Raw genomic sequence first — 19,521 nt, 5'->3', positions numbered from 1 at the left:
TATTTGGCTAAAATTGTTTTCACAATGATGTGGTTGATTGAATCAACTGTAATATGGCTTTAAATTTGAGTCATAAATATAAACTGAAGGTTAAAATATAGGAGCCATTTTTTCTAAAATCCCTTGATTTCTGGATTACAGTAACTTCCGATATTCAGAATTTGGTTAATAATTGTGATCTCCAATGCAGTTATTTAAAAACAACCGTGATTTGACTCCATGTGTAATTTGAGCCGAAATGATATTCTAAAATTAAAATCTTGGAACCGTTGGAGACCAGCTTCTAGAATTTTTGAGGCTTGCTGCAGTTTGGTGATTTGATCAGTGAAAATATTAGAATGATTAGTTCTAGTTAAAAGGGGATATTGTAAGCATTTATAGCAAATTTCAATACGGGTCTAATCATGAGATTAATTACATGTAAAGTAAAGCCACTAGCTAGCGATCTATCCATCTCACCTTCAGCATTCTTCTGTAACACAATTTATAAGCTTCTATTCTCTATCTTTCTAAGCGAGTTATCGCCCATGTTTCACTTCCATACAATGCCACGCTCCAAACGAAAGTCTTCAAAAACATTTTTCTAATTAGTATATCAATGTTTGAAGTAAGCAAATTTCTTTCCTTAAGAAAGGCCTTCCTTGCTTGTGCTAGCCTGCATTTTATGTCCTCCTTACTTCTGTCATCGTTAGTTATTTTACTACCCAAGTAACAATATTCATCTACTTCCTTTAAGACTTAATTTCCTAATCTAATATTTCCTGTATCACCTGACTTCGTACAACTGCACTCCATTACTTTTGTTTTGGAATTATTTATTTATTTATTTATTTATTTATTTATTTTGTAGTCCTCACCCAAGACTCCGTCCATGCCATTCAGCAACTTCTCCAGATCTTCTGCAGTCTCAGATAAAATAACACTATCATGAGCAAATCCAGGGTTTTGATTTCCTCTCCTTGGATTGTGATTCCCTTTCCAAATTCTTCTTTGATTTCCTTTACTGCCTGTTCTATACAAACACTGAAAAGGAGGGGGGACAAAGTGCAGCCTTGCCTCACTCCTTTCTGGATTGCTGCTTCTTTTTCATAGCCCTTGATTCTTATCACTGCAGACTGATTTTTATATAGACTGTAGATAATTCTTCTTTCTTGGTATCTGATCCCGATCACCTTCAGAATCTTAAATAGCTTGGTCCAATCAACATTATCAAATGCCTCTTCTAGATCGACGAATGCGATGTACATGGGCTTGCCTTTCTTAATTTGATCCTCTAAGATCAAACGTAAAGTCAGGATTGCTTCACGTGTTTCTATATTTCTTGTGAAGCCAAATTAATCTTCTCCCAACTTAGTTTCAACTTGTCTTTCCATTCTCCTGTAAATAATACGTGTTAGAATTTTGCAGGCATGAGATACTAAACTAATGGTGTGGTAGTCAGCACCGGCTTTCTTGGGAATAGGTGTAACAACATTCTGCCGAAAATCGGATGGCACTTCTCCTGTCTCATACATCTTGCACACTAAATGGAAAAACCTCGCCATGCTGGTTTCTCCTAAAGCAGTCAGTAATTCATAGGGAATTTAATCAATTCCAGGTGCTTTGTTCCTATTTAGGACTCTCAAAGCTCTGTCAAATTCTGACCTCAAAACTGGGTCACCCATTTTATCAGCATCAATAGCATATTCTTATTCCAGAACCATATCATGTATGTCCTTACCTTGATACAACTGTTGGATATGTTCCTGCCATCTTTCTGCCTTGTCTTCTTTCCCTAGAAGTGGTTTTCCATCTGAGCTCTTAATATTCATACACCAGTTTTCCTTTCTCAAAAGGTTTCCTTGATTTTCCTGTATGTAGCATCTACCATACTACTTTCAACATCCCTGCACTTCTCCTTCAGTAGTAGTTTCTTCAGTTTTGACATATATAACCCCCCACCCTCGTCCACTATATCCCACAAAACCAGGTACTGTTTGTTGTCTGTATATTTCTTTGCCCCGCAGTTTTAATTTCCAATCGCCGCTACTGCAGCAGCTTGTGAGAATTCCAAAACGTCCAAGATAACCGGTGCTGAGTGTCAAGAGATTTATTATAAGTGTCTCAAAATTAACACTCCTGTAGCTCCAGCTGAGCATATCCAATGCCCCAGTGATAGAAAAATGTCAAACACACTTTGTCTAAGTCATGAAGTCAGCTGATATATTGTAAACCGTACATGCGCAATAAAGTGGTCTACACAACACATGGTGATCATCCTTGGGAGGGGTTGTAATTTGTAATATTTTTATTGTTGTTTTCTAAATTATAATAATCGCTGGCCATTGTTAATATGGTCCACCACACACTTCTTCAGTATGAGAACATCCATGTACTTTCAAGGGAAAGTGACATGTCGACCTAATCTTGTAGTCTACATTGAAGGTTCACTGGCCTGGTTGTTAGGAGTACATGTGTCGGGGTGATAGTGCTGGGTAAAGTTGGCAGAAGGTCCAATATGGTTCTATGTAATTTGCCTTCTATGTCTGTAGGGAAATTATGTTGAAGAACGAAGGCAGGTTTCAGTCTGTTGATGCTGATTGTTTGTTTCCCTGTAGCTGTCTCCACCTCAAAATGCTTGACACTGCAATACAGAACTGGATATGGCCTACTATATATTGGCTGAAGGGGTGTTTTAACACCATCATGTCGAATGAAAACAAACTTGCTTGTCAGTGTTGGGTAAATGTGATGCACCAATTGCAAAATCTGAGGCATCAACCATTAAAAGTAAGGGTGAGGTTGAACATGGATGAGGCAGTGGTGCTGCTGCATCTGACAAACTGCTTCCCAGATCAAAAGTTTTTCGAAGGTTTTCTGTCCATTCAATTTTTGTACTGTCATTTTTCCCATCACCATGTAGAAGGTGCAGAAGGACTGTTTGCTTTCTGGCAGAATCTGGAAGTGCTCTCTGGTAAAAATTAGTGAGTCCAAGAAATCAATGCAGTTCCTTTATTGTAGTAGGCAGTGAGTATGGTTTGCACCCGCCCTCTGCGGAACTGAAGATACATATCTTCAAGTTCATTCTGATACTAAATGCGATGAGACACTGAAAAAGCTAATGAGGGTGCTTCTTGTGCTCTTATTCATTTTGTGATGCCACAGAAATATTATCTATGTAACAGTACATAAAATCTAGTTTTCTCAGTACAGTGTCAATGTATCTACTGAAAGGTCTGAGCTGTGTTTCGAAGTCCAAACAGAAGTCAAAGAAATTTTCACAATACAAACAGAGTTATCACTGCTATCTTCGTGTACAGGCTGTATAGGGATGTGCTGATATGCTCTTACACTTATAAATCTCATTTTTTGTCTCGTATTGGCATCAACTCAACTAAGGTTAGGTTGAATGGAGAATCCCATCTTCCAATACTTGTTTGTTTTTATTGCTAGTTGTAACGATCACTCACCTATTTTCGGCTGCCGTCATCTGGAACTCCACCTATTTTCATATACTCGCCGCTACTTTACTCGTCTAACCGGCCTTGCACTTTCACTGCTGCCTCGCCGTGCATCTGTCCTGGTGAACTGCTCACTACACACTGAGTCTCCACTGGATTACGTCACCCGTTGCGTCAGTGTCCGATATTTCTCGACGTTTTGTGTACTTTTTTCCTGAACTTTCTGCAGCGGTATAAAGGCTTCCCCCACATACTCGGTCTTCAGTCCAGCACTGACACCGAGTGTGGTTGGAGGGTCGTCTGAGGACTTCGCAGTATTTGCTGGGAAGCGCCACTTCTTTTATTTGCTGTAATGGGTGAGCAACAGAATATTTATTTTATAATTACCACTATTATTATTCTCCTATGGATTTTGGAGTTATCTTCTTTGCTGTGGCCGGTTTTCTTTTAAGCTTGATATGAGTGATATTTCTCCTTAACAAATGAACATCGAGTAATATGCAATTTCAAGAGTTAGTGAGTGATTGAACTTGTGGCCTGGACGGTACAACTTATCACATAAAACTGTTCCTGCATTTGGCAACTTTTATACTCAGGCGACACCCATTATTGTGATCCCCGTCCTTGGTCTTTTCCATGCCTTTCTTCTCCCTTTGTTTACCTTTTTGGAAATCTGTGTCAATATTCTCCGAGACTTATAGGTTACCATGTTCATTTGATTAGTCACACATTAGAACTTGTAAATGGTCTTTGTTTTTTGTTTTTTTTTTTGCTAGGGGCTTTACGTCGCACCGACACAGATAGGTCTTATGGCGACGATGGGATAGGAAAGGACAAGGAATTGGAAGGAAGCGGCTGTGGCCTTAATTAAGGTACAGCCCCAGCATTTGCCTGGTGTGAAAATGGGAAACCACGGAAAACCATTTTCAGGGCTGCCGATAGTGGGATTCGAACCTACTATCTCCGGATGCAAGCTCACAGCCGCACGCCTCTACGCACACGGCCAACTCGCCCGGTTGTAAATGGTCTAGGGATTCTATTCTAATGTATGTCATTCACAATGAGCATTTTCTTTTATGTGCCAGATTACAAAATTTTGAGTTGTAAATTTGAAATTGATCTCCTTGTAGAAACAATATACTGTTTTGATTAACTTTTTTCTTCTTATTATTACATCCACCGACCTCCAATTGGTCCCAGCCCTTTTCTCCTTGAACGTCTTGTCAAAGAATCTTAATCAACTACTACGTTGTTGCTTTGTTTTTCTACGAATTGATAAATTTGTTTCTTTCTACATCCCCAACACGTTACATAGTCTATGTAATTATATAACATAATCCAGCTTAAAATCTAATTACAATGTTTAAAAAGTAAAAACACTCATAATGATGATGATAATAATAATAATAATAATAACAACACAATATAAACACAATATAAAAACCATGTTTGGCACCGCCACTAAAACTGCTCACAGTCTGGATAAAACCAAGGACAAATTGTCCCCACTTTTACATCCTGGGGTATATGAAATTCCCTGTATTTGCGGTAAGGTATACATCGGCCAAACATGCCAGTCCATTGGTACCTGCATCAAGGAACATGAACGTAATATTCATCTCAACCAGCCATACAAATCGGCAATAGCTGTGCATGCTCTATCATCGGGTCATGATGTCATGTTCCAAGATGCTCGAGCTCTTACTCACACTAGACTCTACAGGTCCAGGATTACATGGGAAGCTGTGGAAACACGTAGAAATCCTAACAATTTCAACAGGGACACTGGCTATCAATTAAGTAATACTTGGTTGCCAGCCATTAAGGATTTACGTAGGTAGTTCCCTTCCCTGTCCCTTCACTATTGTTATTTCATCTCAGTGTTTTCCGAATTCGTAAGTTCCTCATCACCATAGGTTTCATTTCAAACTTGTGTCAATGTCATACACCTGTCTATGTCATATGTTATGTACACATGTTATGTGACCATCTTAGACTGATTCTGATGGTTCTGTCAGCTTCCGCTTCGAACGCTAGCGCTGTACCGTGTCCGGGGAGACATCTGGTGATGAATGAACGTACCATTTCCACTTCTATTATAATGTCTAAATTCAAAAGCTCATTGTTCATTGCTCATTGTGCTCAATACTGGTTCAATTTCCTTATAAACTGTTTTATTTGATGCTATTCTCCAATGTCCATGAACTTCATACTGTTTATTTATGTATGTTCTAATTCTTCTTCTTTCTGTCTTCAGCATTTTGTCTGTTTCAGCTGTTTTAGTAGTTTTAAAAATGGTTTCACTAGCATAAGTTATTTCTGGCTGTGTGACTGTTCTATAATGTCTTAATTTTTCTGCTATCAATAAGTTTTTTTTAATTGTATGTTGCCTTGGTAATATAATTTGCTTTGTTTAATTATTTATTCTGTTATGCCAAGCTGGTTTCTCAAGTTAATACTTAAATTTATCAACAATTTTGAATTCTTGACCATCAAATGTTTATTTACCAGTGGGGTATGTGTAAACATGACCTCAGTTTTTCAAAGGATATTGTAAGACCTATTTTTTGTGCTACTTCCTGTAGAGATTTATTTGGTGTCAAGTTTCCTGAATATTGTTGGACAATAGATCAAGGTCATCAGCAAATCCTAAACAATTTAAACTTGAATTTTGTTTGGAGTTTCCAACTTTTATGTTCTTTGGGTTGACCTTGTACCATTCCCTTATTATAAATTCTAATGCACAATTAAATAGTAATGGGGATAAACAGTCTCCTTGTCGTAAACAAGAAACAAATTACAACACAACTATTCAAGTGTCACAAATAAGACGAGAAGGTAGGTTCACCCTTCTTGTACCGCTGGGTGAAGAGCAAGCTTTTGAAAGGTAGATATGTCGCACAGGACGGATCAACTTTCTGTGGGATGTCTTCATCTTCACAACCCGTAGCTTGGAGTCTCTGCTAGAAACACAGCTACCACTCTGCCAATTGGCCAGTCAATCCTCTTCTAGTTATCGCTACCAATAAGTACAACTTTGTCAACTTGAATCTGTCATTGGCCTCTCTTCTCATGGTGCTGCTGATAATGATTTCTTTTTGAAAGACTGTTTTTTTTTTTTTTTTTTTTTGCTAGTTGTTTTACTTAAAGATAAAAATTTCATTGTTCCGTATTGAAATTATTAACATTAAAAATTAAATAATTGAAGTTCAACCAATTCAATACATAAAAGAAAGAAATGTAGTAATTACATTCTTATTTAAATGGGACCGGTCCCATTTAAATAAGAATGTAATTACTACATTTCTTTCTTTTATGTATTGAATTGGTTGAACTTCAATTATTTAATTTTTAATGTTAATAGTTGTTTTACGTCGCACCGACACAGATAGGTCTTATGGCGACGATGGGACAGGAAAGGGCTAGGAGTGGGAAGGAAGCAGCCATGGCCTTAATTAAGGTACAGCCCCAGCATTTCCCGAATACTGTATACTGGCCGCACTTAAGCGACTGCAGCTATCGAGCTCGGTAAAGACTGGTTTTATTAATGAAATCAAGATAGGGGTACTTCCAAACTATGAATGACCTCATACAGTATTTTCCTTCTCTGATTAACCGTAACATACTAGAAACCTTTCTTAGCCAGCTCCTCTTTTTCTTTAATGTTTTGTTGATTCACTACCTAAGGAAGTGTCACTTCATATCTTCCGTCTTCAAATTTTACAGTCTACTGAAAATGTTTTAGTGTAGCTAGTTCCATTTCCTTTCTTGATCTTGTTTTGAATGAATCATGTATCCCTTTTGGTACGACCACACTGCGTGAAAGAAGATGAAACAAAATTGTTACAGGCTACCTGACGCCGCCTGCTTCAATCAGCAAGTCCTAAACAATTTAAACTTAAATTTTGTTTGGAGCTTCCAACATTTATGTTTGTTTGCTCCAGGCTGCCTCAGTCAGGCAGACGTTGTGCTGAGGCTACTTGTTTGCAGCAAACATAATAATTCAAGGTAAGCCAAACTAATTGTTTATTTCACATTCTGTGCAAGAAATTGTCTATAAACAATGCTTTTGTACACAGCCACAAACTTAAAGAGTAAAATATTGTGATATATTGAAAAAAGGCAATTCTGTCTTTAAAAGAGAATTAAACATAAATCTTGGTTCATAAATTATAAGTGTATTTTACTCTTACTGGTAAAATATATATTCTCCCTTTTAAATGGAGTGTGAAGCTTATTGTAACCATAGAAAAATGTCCAGCTATTTATAACTTCAATTTGAAATATCACAGCAATAAAGCCCTCGCGGATAAATTATGGGAGGAAGTTGGTGCAGAATTGAACGGCACAACTGAACTTAATTAAAGGTCAAAATTTGCAGGGATTATCCTCGTATAATTAAGAAATTTATCTTCAAAATTCCGTAGTTCAATTATCAAAAGACACTAGCCTATTACTTTTAATTCCTTTAACATTTAAATCCAACATTTTTGCGGTGGTTTTGAATTTAAGAGCAACCACTGACAAATTACTGATATTCGTTGATCTACATTCTCTTCTCCAGAACGACACCTTGACGACTGCCTGAATTTGCTGCAGTGTGAAACAGCTGAAACATTTTGCCTGAGGCGGTTTCAGGCTGTTTGTTTCGTGCAGTGTGGTTGCACCCTAAGGCATCTGAATTCCTAAATTCAGATTTATAAGCACTCTGAATAAACACGGCATTCACCACTGAGGCAGAACTGTCAGAGTTTTCTCTATTCAATAACTTTCCCACTACAGTCCAACCAAACTTAGTCTTCATGGCCACTAGTCCTGACTTCAACCTTCAGATATCACCAACAATTAGTCTACCAGCTACATCAGCACCTATTACCAATTCAACTTCTGGTGTACCTTGTCCAAAATTTAAAATCTATATTTTCCTCTCCTTCACTTCCTGCATCCACTAGCTATATTTCAACCTTGATATTCTGCCGCAGATAGTTTTCTGGTCCAGGACTCAAAATGCTGTGGAGAAATCATTGGTCAGAGTGTTGATGGATACTTCATAACTGTGATGGTGCTGTTTGCTGGTTTCCACAGCCCCATCTCTGTTTGGGAAGGTCCTCTCAAGGATGTACAATCTCTGCCACCCACTATCAACCAGAGATCTCATAACCTTTTCCTTCAAGAAAATCAGTCTGAGAATTCATTACAATTCTGGTAGGTTTAGTTTCTTGCTCCCTTTTTTCACTGGTCTTATCTTCTAACTTGTTCACATCAAGATTGGGACACATAATGACATGTTTTTGCCATACACACAGGACAAGGAATATTTACTTTACAATATGTGGCTCAGTGACCCAACCTCAAGCAAGCAAAACAACATTTTTCCCTTGGAGATTTTCTCTTTTCTCAAGCAAGTTCATCTGTAGGGCTAGGAAATATTCCTCACTTTCATTCTGTTACTATGGAAGACACACTTGTTGGAATCTTTTCTAACCTGCTTTGAGGAAAAAAGTGAAGTTGCTGTTGGCATGCTTTCCTTCTCTTCTTCCTTTTCTCTACCTGGCACTTGTAATTTTCCTTCAGTCAGTTCAAAACCAGCTTGTACATATTGTATTCTTTCTTCACTTTCAACCTCATTTGTTTTTAAACTTAGCAGCAATTCAAGCTTATCTGAATGCAAATTAACTTTATCTACACCTGATAAAACTGTTTGGTCTCAGCCATACTCTAGTAATTTCCTCTGAAAGGCATGGCTCTACCATTGGAAATAACACTGTGATTCTAGCCTGTCATACAGAACAACATGTTCATCTTTTCATTCTTACAAGTGTTCAAAAGCACTAGTGCAAGAAGTTCTCTGATGTACTGTTCCATCAGCAATTCATCCCTCCCAAATCTGCTTGTAAGAGAATCAACCACCTTAGGATAATTGCCAGCTGTTGGAGGAAAGCTGTTCACAATTTCTCTAGCTTTAATGCCCCTTATACTGAGCATGATAGCTGCAGTCGCTTAAATAATTTATGTCCAGACAGGTCGTTTTCAACTCATCAAATTATGACATCCTTCTTTAAGCTATCACATTGTTGACACGTGTAAGATCGATTAACTTAACCATTATATATTTCGTCACAAGTTTAGGCAGGAATTTGATTCACTATAGGCGTTATTCTTGATCTGGAGTCAATAGAAGAAAGATGAATTGTCAGCCCTCTGCACGCGGGAGAAGAATGTAAGGAGAATTGGCAACTATTCTCATTAGCATGTTATTCATTGCAGTATTTGCTATTTAAACCTTCAATAATATACATAATTTTATATCTGTGTAACTTGCTTAGAATTTCCGGTATTTTCAATAGAACCTAGTGTGGGTCGCTAACGACCCGTTACCCGAGAACTATCACTGACTTTCACATTCACTCGATAATGACCATATGTTTAGTTTAAACCTCACATAATTAGTCTTCGTATTCCTAATTGACAGTTGCAGAAATTCTGGATGAGCTCAAAGCAGCCGATCTTTCAGATATCCCTGACTCAGCAGTTGATATCTTTATTGAGCTGCCTGAAGATGGACGAGAAGAAACAGATGCTGACTCTGGTGATGAAGATTGTTCAGATCCTGACAGACTAAATCGTGCTCAGCTTCAAGCTCCAGCAGAGTTAGTGATGCAGGTACCAATAAACAGTAACTTCAATTCAGAACTTCCTCCCGAATTCAGTGATGAACCTGAACCACTTCCGGAAAAGGAACAGGTTGATGGTAGTGACTTGGACACAAATTGTATAATAGGACAGCTAAATCGTACTCTTTCAATTGGGAAATAGGTGATATGAAATTCCCACCCTCTTCTTCATCCAATGTTCATCATCCAGGTAAAAGAAATTTTAGGATCCAATCACAACCTATAGATTTTTTGGAAGCATTTCTCGAAGCAGATACAGTTCTTCAAATATTGAAATATACCGTTGATTATGCCTCTTACACCAATAATCCACAGTTTCAATTATTGTTGGAAGAGATGTACTCTTTTCTTGGCATACTATTTCTGAGTGGGTATGTACCCCTATCATGAAGAAGGATGTTTTGGGAAAACTCAGATGATGTTAGAAACAAACTTGTTCAGAACAGCATACGTAGGAATAGGCTTGAGGAAATATTCCGATTTCTTCATGTTTGTGATAATTTGGATCTCCCGGCAAGTGACAAAATGGGTAAATTGAGATATTTTATAGATCATCTAAACAGGTAATTTCTTATAAATGCTCCCAATGACAACAAAGTATCTACTGATGAGTCTATGATCCCGTATTTCGGGTACCACGGGTGTAAGCAATTCATCTGCAGCAAACCAATTTGTTTCGGCTTCAAAGGCTGGGTAGCCGCTTAGCGGACAGGCTACTGTCTCCAGGCTAACATTTACCAAGGATATGAAGGAGCAGAAAGGAAGGAGAAAGGAGTGGGATTAGGTGAAGCAGTAGTGATGACATTTGTGGATATTCTTTCTGAAGTATTTCCTGGGACTGCTTTTTCTTTCTATTTCGACAACTTTTTCACGTCAGCTAAGCTTTTATGTAGGATCTCTGAAAAAGGCCACCATGCTACAGGAACTCTCAGAAGCAACAGAATGCTAAAGTGTCGTATTTCTGGTAAGCCTGTCATTGAAAAGAAAGAGCACGATTACTTTTAATCCTGTTTTTATAAAGAGCATGGTGTGATACTTGTGTCTTGGAAAAACAATGGTGTAGTGAACATTATGTCGAATCAGTTTGGTGTAGCTCCCCTTCAAGAAGTCACAAGATAGTCAGCCAACAGGGGAAAATAAAAGTCAAACAGCCAAATGTTTTTCGTAAGTACAACCACTGCATGGGTGGAGTTGATCTTATAAACGTGTCAGATTTATGAATTTCAATTCGTGGCAAAAAATGGTACATTCCTATTTTGTATTGGTTGCTTGATTTATGCACGAACAATGCCTGGATTCTTAGCAGGAGCTACGGAATGTCTCTTGATGCCCTAACTTTCCGTTGGGAAGCAACCAAGGCAATTCTCTACAAATATGGGACAGCTCCTAAGGGAAGAAGTCGACTTACATCGCTTGACATTATCAAGGAACGCCAGAGGAAGGACCATCGAGGGCACCTGCTGATAAGTCAACAACCTAGGCGAAAATGCAAGATTTGTCGCAATAAAACAATGAAGGCCTTTCCGAGGTGTAATGTTCCCCTTCATGACAGGTGTTTTGTAAATTACCATGAGTGAGACTCAATTCCACTGTCAGTTATGGAATCTGAAGTTATGTGTTTTGGGTACTAAACATTATTAGCTATAATTAAACAGAACAATGACAATTATTGCTTTCTGTGTCATTATAATACTCATTTCTAAAGGTAAGTGAACTGTAGCTCTGTAGAAATAAATTGTTGCTAGGGTTGACGTTCAGAATATATTCTCTCCCTGCTTCTCAAGTAAGTGCTGAGCGGGTCGTTAACGACCCATGTGTTTATATGGGTTCTATATGGGTTTTGTTCATTTGTACATGAATAATGGGTCATATTAAGTGTTTATATATACAAGTTATCAATATCGGAATTTAAAAAATTTGGGCATAAATGGGTTAAGTGCAGCCAGTATCCAGTATTCGGAAGATAGTGGGTTCGAGCCCCACTGTCGGCAGCCCTGGTTTTCCGTGGTTTCCCATTTTCACACCAGGCAAATCCTGGGGCTGTACCTAAAATAAGGCCACGGCTGCTTTCTTCCCACTTCTAGCCCTTTCTGCCCCATCGTCGCCATAAGACCTATCTGTGTCAGCGCGACGTAAAGCAACTTGAAAAATGCCCCTTACAGTGCACTGAATGAGATACTGCAATTTATCTTCTGTTTTAATATTCTCATCATCATGAATTATTTTGAATTGGCTTCAAAATCGTAACCAGTACTTTACCCCCCTGCCAAACTTTGCTGATTCTAATTTTGGTAATCTCACATACTTTCCAACAGACTCAGTCTGTGTTGTTGCAATCGAATTTCCACTGGCTTCCATAATATCATTTCTGAATTGAACATTTGAGACCTTTTGACGTTTTTCGTCAAGTTTATCATGTCAACTATCGACAATGTAGTATTCATTATCATATATACCATTATCTCAATCTAACAACAAATCTTTTACCTTCTCATCCAGATGCAATTGTTCCATATGCAATCTTTCCAGTTTGGTCAACAACATTCATCCTTTCGTTATCAGCTTCTTCAGAACGTATTAACTCTTCTATATATATATTTTTTTTTTTTTTTGCTATTGTTTTACGTCGCACCGACACAGATAGGTCTTATGGCGACGATGGGATAGGGAAGGGCTAGGACTGGGAAGGAAGCGGCCGTGGCCTTAATTAAGGTACAGCCCCAGCATTTGCCTGGTGTGAAAATGGGAAACCACGGAAAACCATTTTCAGGGCTGCCGACAGTGGGGTTCGAACCTACTATCTCCCGAATACTGGACACTGGCCGCACTTAAGCGACTGCAGCTATCGAGCTCGGTCTTCTATATATTAAACTAGCTGATGTACCCGTGCTTCGCTATGGAATTCTACATTGTATTACAGCGTTCTAGGTTAGGTAGTGTACACATCGTAAGCAAGACTGTATTAAATTACATAGCTCTTAACGTTACAATAGAAACACAACAGGTAAGTCAAGAAACGTATTTTCTCATATGAAGACTGGGTTAGGGAATTTTCATTGTAATGGTAGGCCCGCTTGCCTACCATCAGTCACAATCAGGTTGGGGAGTTTTAATTAAAATGGCAGACACTCACTCTCCACCAGCCTTTTTACATCCTCAGAAAGACAGTCTTAGTGGTTTTCCAAACTGAAATGAAAATAGGTCATTACAATGATGTCAGTAGGAATGGCACGATTAAAAGCAATGCTTTCATACGAAATAATCGATCAACTGAAAAACCACATTTTTTCTCACTTTTAATGAACTATGCTGCCGATCTAAGAGTCCAACGTTCGAGAGCTGGAATGACCAGGCCAAAGACAGCCGCGATCCATGAGCACTCTTCGTCTTTTTACGGCGGCGGGGTTAGAGTAGTGTAGAGTCCCAGGCGAAAACTATGCCCTTTTACTTATCTGTTTCCTAGGAGTACCCGATGGGTCAGAAAATATCAATTCACTACAATGACGGAGAGAAAATCTATCTGACTTGGAGGCAAATTTTTCCTCCAAGCCAGATTAGAAACCCCCTCTTCGCTGCTAATTTGGAATACTGCTAGTGGCTTTATGTCGCACCAACACAGATAGGTCTTATGGCAACGATGGGATAGGAAAGGGGTAGGAGTTGGAAAGAAGCGGCCGTGGCCTTCATTAAGGTACAGCCCCAGCATTTGCCTGGTGAGAAAATGGGGAAACCATGAAAAATCATCTTCAGAGCTGCCGACAGTGGGATTCAAACCCACTATCTCCTGGATGCAAGCTCACAGCTGCGCACCCCTAACCGCACGGTTAACTCGCCCGGTAATTTGGAATAAAATGAATGTAGAATTTAATAAAAGTGAAGTGGAAGCAGCTTTTCTTAAAAAATGGCTGTTTTTAGGATTGAATTTTGAGTTATTTAGTGAATTGTGGTGCTATAATTTGGAATAGGTCTAAATTATAATACTAGACAGTCATACTACTACTACTGTAAGTGAGCCTCTGCTGTAACCGTGCACACTGCTCATTCAAAACAGCGCGTCAGAGTAGGGATCGAATAGTTGGAATACTATGATGAACCAGTGTGTTACGTACCAGCAATACCAGAAAATATATGAACTAGAGGAATGGTATGCTAAAGAAGAAAGTTATCTAAATCCCCAACTATTTCCCACCAATATTCAGTCAGGTTGTTATACTTGGTACACAGCAATAATCCCATCTATCAGAGTTGAGTGGCAGCATACGAGACAAAGAACATCACAACCTGTAATGTTATTGTTGATCAATGTTATGCACTTTCGATATCGTAGGCTTTCACATTTAGTTTTCATCCGACTCTGAAATACCACTCTTATCATACAATGATTAAACTTTTAAGGTCCACCTACTCAATACAATAATAATGTTGTCCAGATATAATTACAATATTCTAAATTTATTCAGGACTAGTTTTGATGCATTTTTGTGTCATCCTCAGCTGTACAAAGAAATTGGAAAATAGGTAAATTATATAAAGCTCATGATAAATATCAAATTTTACATAATATAAAAACCCTATAATGTCTACATTAAAACAATACACAATAAAACCTTAAATTATACTGTTTAACTGTTCTTTCTTTTCCAACAAGTTGAAGACTTGCGAGTCAAATATCCTGGATGTTGGATAACAATACTCAAGATGATTCATGTCCCTGTGGAGATACAGTACTAAGCTCAAGAAATTTGGTTAGCGATCCACAATAATAAAATAGCTTGTGTTTTAAAACATTTTTAAACCTTAATTCATTTACAGTTCATAAACTCAAGATAGAGTAGCCACAGAGCTGGAATGATCAGGCCAAAGATAGCCATGATTCGTGAGCACTCTTCATCATTTTTCGGTGGGGGGGTTTGAGTAGTGTAGAGTCCCAGGCAAAAACTATTCCCTTTTACTAATCTGTTTCCTAGGAGTAAACCAATGAGTCAGAAAATCTCAATTCACTACAATAGCTTATGCTATAAAGGAGCTTTCATCGAACGTATAATCCATAAGATTAGACGTCGTCCGCAAACCACGCTATGTAAAGACAAACCTAGCCATAATTCTTATTCAACCTTCACATTTAATAACAATATTTATAAAGTCACTAATATATTTAATAATAAAGTAAAGATATTCTTTCGTACTGACAATAGGAGTACTGAGGTGTTACATATCTCAAGTCAGGAATATATAGGTTTCAGCATAATGACTGTGGCTGCGCCTATCTTGGGCTAACTGGGCGCAACTTCAAGATAAGCTATGCTGAACATGTTAATGCCGTGAGGTATAATAGATTCTCCGTGGTAGGTCAACATGTCCACGAATTAAAACATAATTTCACAAGTATGGAGCAAGATCTTCAGATACTAGAGACTTTAAGTAAAGGACCGTAGCTGGATGCTACTGAATTCTGTTATATTCACCTAGGCCAGTATTTCAATTCAAATATTAATCTAAATGATATATCCAAAGGACCGAAAGTTTTCTTTGATTTCCTTATAGCCTTTCTCAATAATGTTCAAATTCCAAACAAGAGTTTAATGTTACGTATTATACCCAACACATTTTCTCAATATTTGTTTCGTTGGCCGTGCCCCTCCGATCCCCTCCACATGACCACTCCACACGCTCTTCTTCTGCCTACCCCTATCATCCCTCCCTTGCCCTGTTCAGATATGCATACCTGAGTCAAGCTGTTCATTGCTTACTGCACTTTATTTACATTATGCTCAGTCTACGACCATATGGGGTGAGTCTTACAAACACTTACAATATTGAGTAAAGTGTTTTTTATTACTGTATTCACAGGTTCCACATTTGAACAGAGAAACGTAGTTCCTGTTTACATCTTAAGGATTTATTTATACGTTTCCACCTCAAAGGCCTTAGATATAGAAGAATACCGCCATACTCAAATCTTATTCAGCTATTTATATTCACGTTTACTTTAAGATGGCTCCATGTGAGAACAGAGTTTATGAACCATAGATGAATTAAGGTGTAAAAATGTTTAAAACACAAGCTATTTTATTACGGTGGATCGCTAACCAAATTTCTTGAGCTTGATACTGTATGTCCACAGGGACATGAATCATATTGAGTATTGTTATTCAACATCCAGGATATTTGACTCGCAAGTCTTCAACTTGTTGGAAAAGAAAGAACAGTTAAACAGTGTATATTAAGGTTTTATTATGTGTCTTGTTTTAATGTAGACATCATAGGGCTTTTATATTATGTAAAATTTAATGTTTATAATGAGCTTTATATAATTAATCTATTTTCTGATTTCTTTGTACTGCTGAGGATGACACAAAAATGTGCCGAAACTAGCCCTGAATAAATTTAGAATGTTTTAATTACATCTAGACAACACTGTTATTGTACTGAATAGGTGGACCTTAAAAGTTTAATCATTGTAATCTCAGTTCAATACGGACAAAAAATGAAATTTCTTATGTTAAATCTTATCATAGTCGGTACAGTAAAGCTGAATAAAACATAAATGATCGGAAATTGTATTCTCTATAACATTTGTTTTGTAGTACTTTTCAATAGGACCAATAACATAGGTTTTAAAAATTAAATTTTAGGTGCCTTCCCCTAAACTACCATTTCAACCAAGGTGAATAAAATTGTTTATAACTTAGACTGTAATTTCTTATTCCCCAACTCTATATACCGATTTTCTTTAAATGCTGTTTACACATTTTCTCGTGGCTCAACGTTGATATGGACTTATCAACAAAAATTAAAATTCATAAATATCTGTGTTATCATAGCCAGTATGGTAAAAATGTATAAGACATAAATGATCGGAAATTTAATTCTATATAACTTTAGTTATGTAGTATTTATCAACAGGACCACTAATAATATAAATATTTAAGAATTAAATTAGGCCTTCCCCTAAACTACCATTTCACTTCAGCGTGAGTAAAATAATTTATAGCCTAGATTGTAGTGACTCAACTCCCGACATTACATACCAATGTTCATTAAATTCTCTTAAGCCGTTTTCTTGTGATGTGCGTACAGACAGACAGACAGACAGACAGACAGACAGACAGACAGACAGACAGACAGACAGACAGACAGACAGACAGACAGACAGACAGACAGACAGACAGACATTACGGAAAGGTAAAAAGTGTATTTCCTTATTACTGTGGACAAAACCGATACAAAAATACCATTGTTTTCAAATTCTGAGCAATGTACAGACAAAATTCTTATTTTATATATATAGAAGAGTTTATTAAAAACAGCTTTGGCAAATCCTTCTGTCCGTTCTACTAGACCGACTTGCTTCAGTTTTGTTTTATTCTCTCCGGAATTACCTGCCGGTGAATCATGAAACATTGATAGGTCTCTTAAGTTCAGCCAACTATGAGTAACCATGAAATCAAATCATTAAATGATCACTCCAATAATTGCAGGCGAAGGCTTACCCTAACTCGCAATACATTCTGTACTTAGCAGGTTCCTAAGCGATTAACACTTAAATTAATATTCTGATATATGTGATTTTCATTCTGAATAATGCCATTGAATGCAGCCATGTTTGACTACTACCTATCAAACCAGAGAGTATACACTTTCTCTGATCACGGAGGAATACTTTTTCCTGCTGGATACTCTTTGATTCTCTAACCTTTCCCAGCTTCTAAATATATCTAACAGGTGGCAGAGTGTTCCTAATAACTTACATACTGCTAAGAGAAAAAAGTCCAAGTACAAACAGACCCCATCATGACATTATCTGGGAACACCTATTGAAGGATAACCTAGCTAGGCCTACACTAGAAAGAGTGAAGGCCATGTATCTTAAAAATGATCTGCGCCTGGCAAAAAACGCTCCTTTGAGAATAACCTATGAGCTCACAAGACAACCGCTCTGTATAAAAGAACTGCGATTAAAAATAACATTGTCTTCTACGACACAATACCAAGCTTTACATCAAGAACTGCAAGATAAAAAAGCGAATATTTGAATAGATTTTTACAAAACAGACGGCATGATGACATCAGAATGATTCTGACTATGAACTGTGACATACTATAATGCGCTTCTTATTAAATGTTCATAAACCCATTGAAAAGGGCAGGCAAAACAATATCACTACGATGGGCATATCAATGAATGCTGTGGAGCAGCATGGGTCCTCTAGTAATACATTATATTTCCCTGCTGATCAGCACCTATTAACAATTCAACTTTTGGTGCTCCTTGTTCAAAATTTGAAATTCACATTTTCTCCTTCTTCAACTCCTGTAACCAATAGCCATATTTCAACCTTGATATTCTGCCGCACATAGTTTTCTGATCCAGGACTCAAAATGCTGCAGAAAAATCATTGGTCAGGCAATTGATGGACACTTCATAACTATGATGGTACTGTTTGCTAGTTTCCATGCCCCCATCTCTGCATCTTGGTGGGTGTGCTAGGTACCAACTGATGAGCCCAACTTAACACACGGGGGCGAACCACTGGCAACCAGGAATGAGTTAGCTGGAAAATTTATAATGTCCAATAATGGACCATTTATATCGATATGTGACCTGAACCGTGAAGCCACCTCATTCGGCATACTTCCATATAGAATGAACTAAACAGATAAACCTAATTCAGGCCTCTGACCCAATTTTTGAGAGAGAAGAGAAAAGAAGAAACTATAACATATTTTTGGAATGATAAGACTATTTTCATAATAGGGCTATCCTATCTTCTTGCTAGCCATTTTAAGACCACATCAACACTGGTGTGTTTTCAGTGGCACTGTGTTAACATAGGGAAAAGTGGTAGTCGTGGCCTTAATGAAGGTATCTCCCCAGCATTTGCCTCGTGCAGAAATGGAAAATTGTGGACAACCACCTTCACAGCTGCTGATGGCAGGGTTCAAACCTACCACCTCTTGAATGCAAGGTTACAGCTACACTACCCATACTGCACAGAAAATTCATTCAGTAAGGTTAAATGAAATGAAAATCCACAGCCTGTTTCCAGTCATTTGACCGGGTCAGGAATGGAATGAATGAAGCCCTCATCTACCGGTAAGGACAGAAAATGTGCTGGCTGCTGAAATCTGTTGCACTCCTCTGGGGCAATGATTAATGACTGACAGATGAAATGATATTGGAGAGTGTTGCTGAAAAGAAAGATGACAGGGAAATCCAGAATACCCGGAGAAAAACATGCCCCGCCTCCACTTTGTCCAGCACAAATCTCACATGGAGTGACCAGGATTTGAACGACGGAACCCAGCGTTGAGAGGCTGACGCGCTGCCGCCTGAGTCACGGAGGAAGTAAGGTTGAATCTCTAGTGATATACAAATATTAGTCTGAAACACCTTAGTTCCAAAA

The 19,521-nt window shown here is 37.9% G+C and overlaps 1 long non-coding RNA gene across 1 annotated transcript in view; it reads right to left on the bottom strand.

The window, feature by feature from the left end:
• Positions 1–19,521, bottom strand: part of LOC136872522 (uncharacterized) — a 43,965-nt gene that overhangs the window by 23,445 nt on the left and 999 nt on the right. The window lies entirely within an intron of this gene.

Source organism: Anabrus simplex, chromosome 4 (assembly GCF_040414725.1).
Source record: "Anabrus simplex isolate iqAnaSimp1 chromosome 4, ASM4041472v1, whole genome shotgun sequence".
Taxonomy (NCBI): domain Eukaryota; kingdom Metazoa; phylum Arthropoda; class Insecta; order Orthoptera; family Tettigoniidae; genus Anabrus; species Anabrus simplex.
This window is presented reverse-complemented; position numbering and strand designations above follow the sequence as displayed.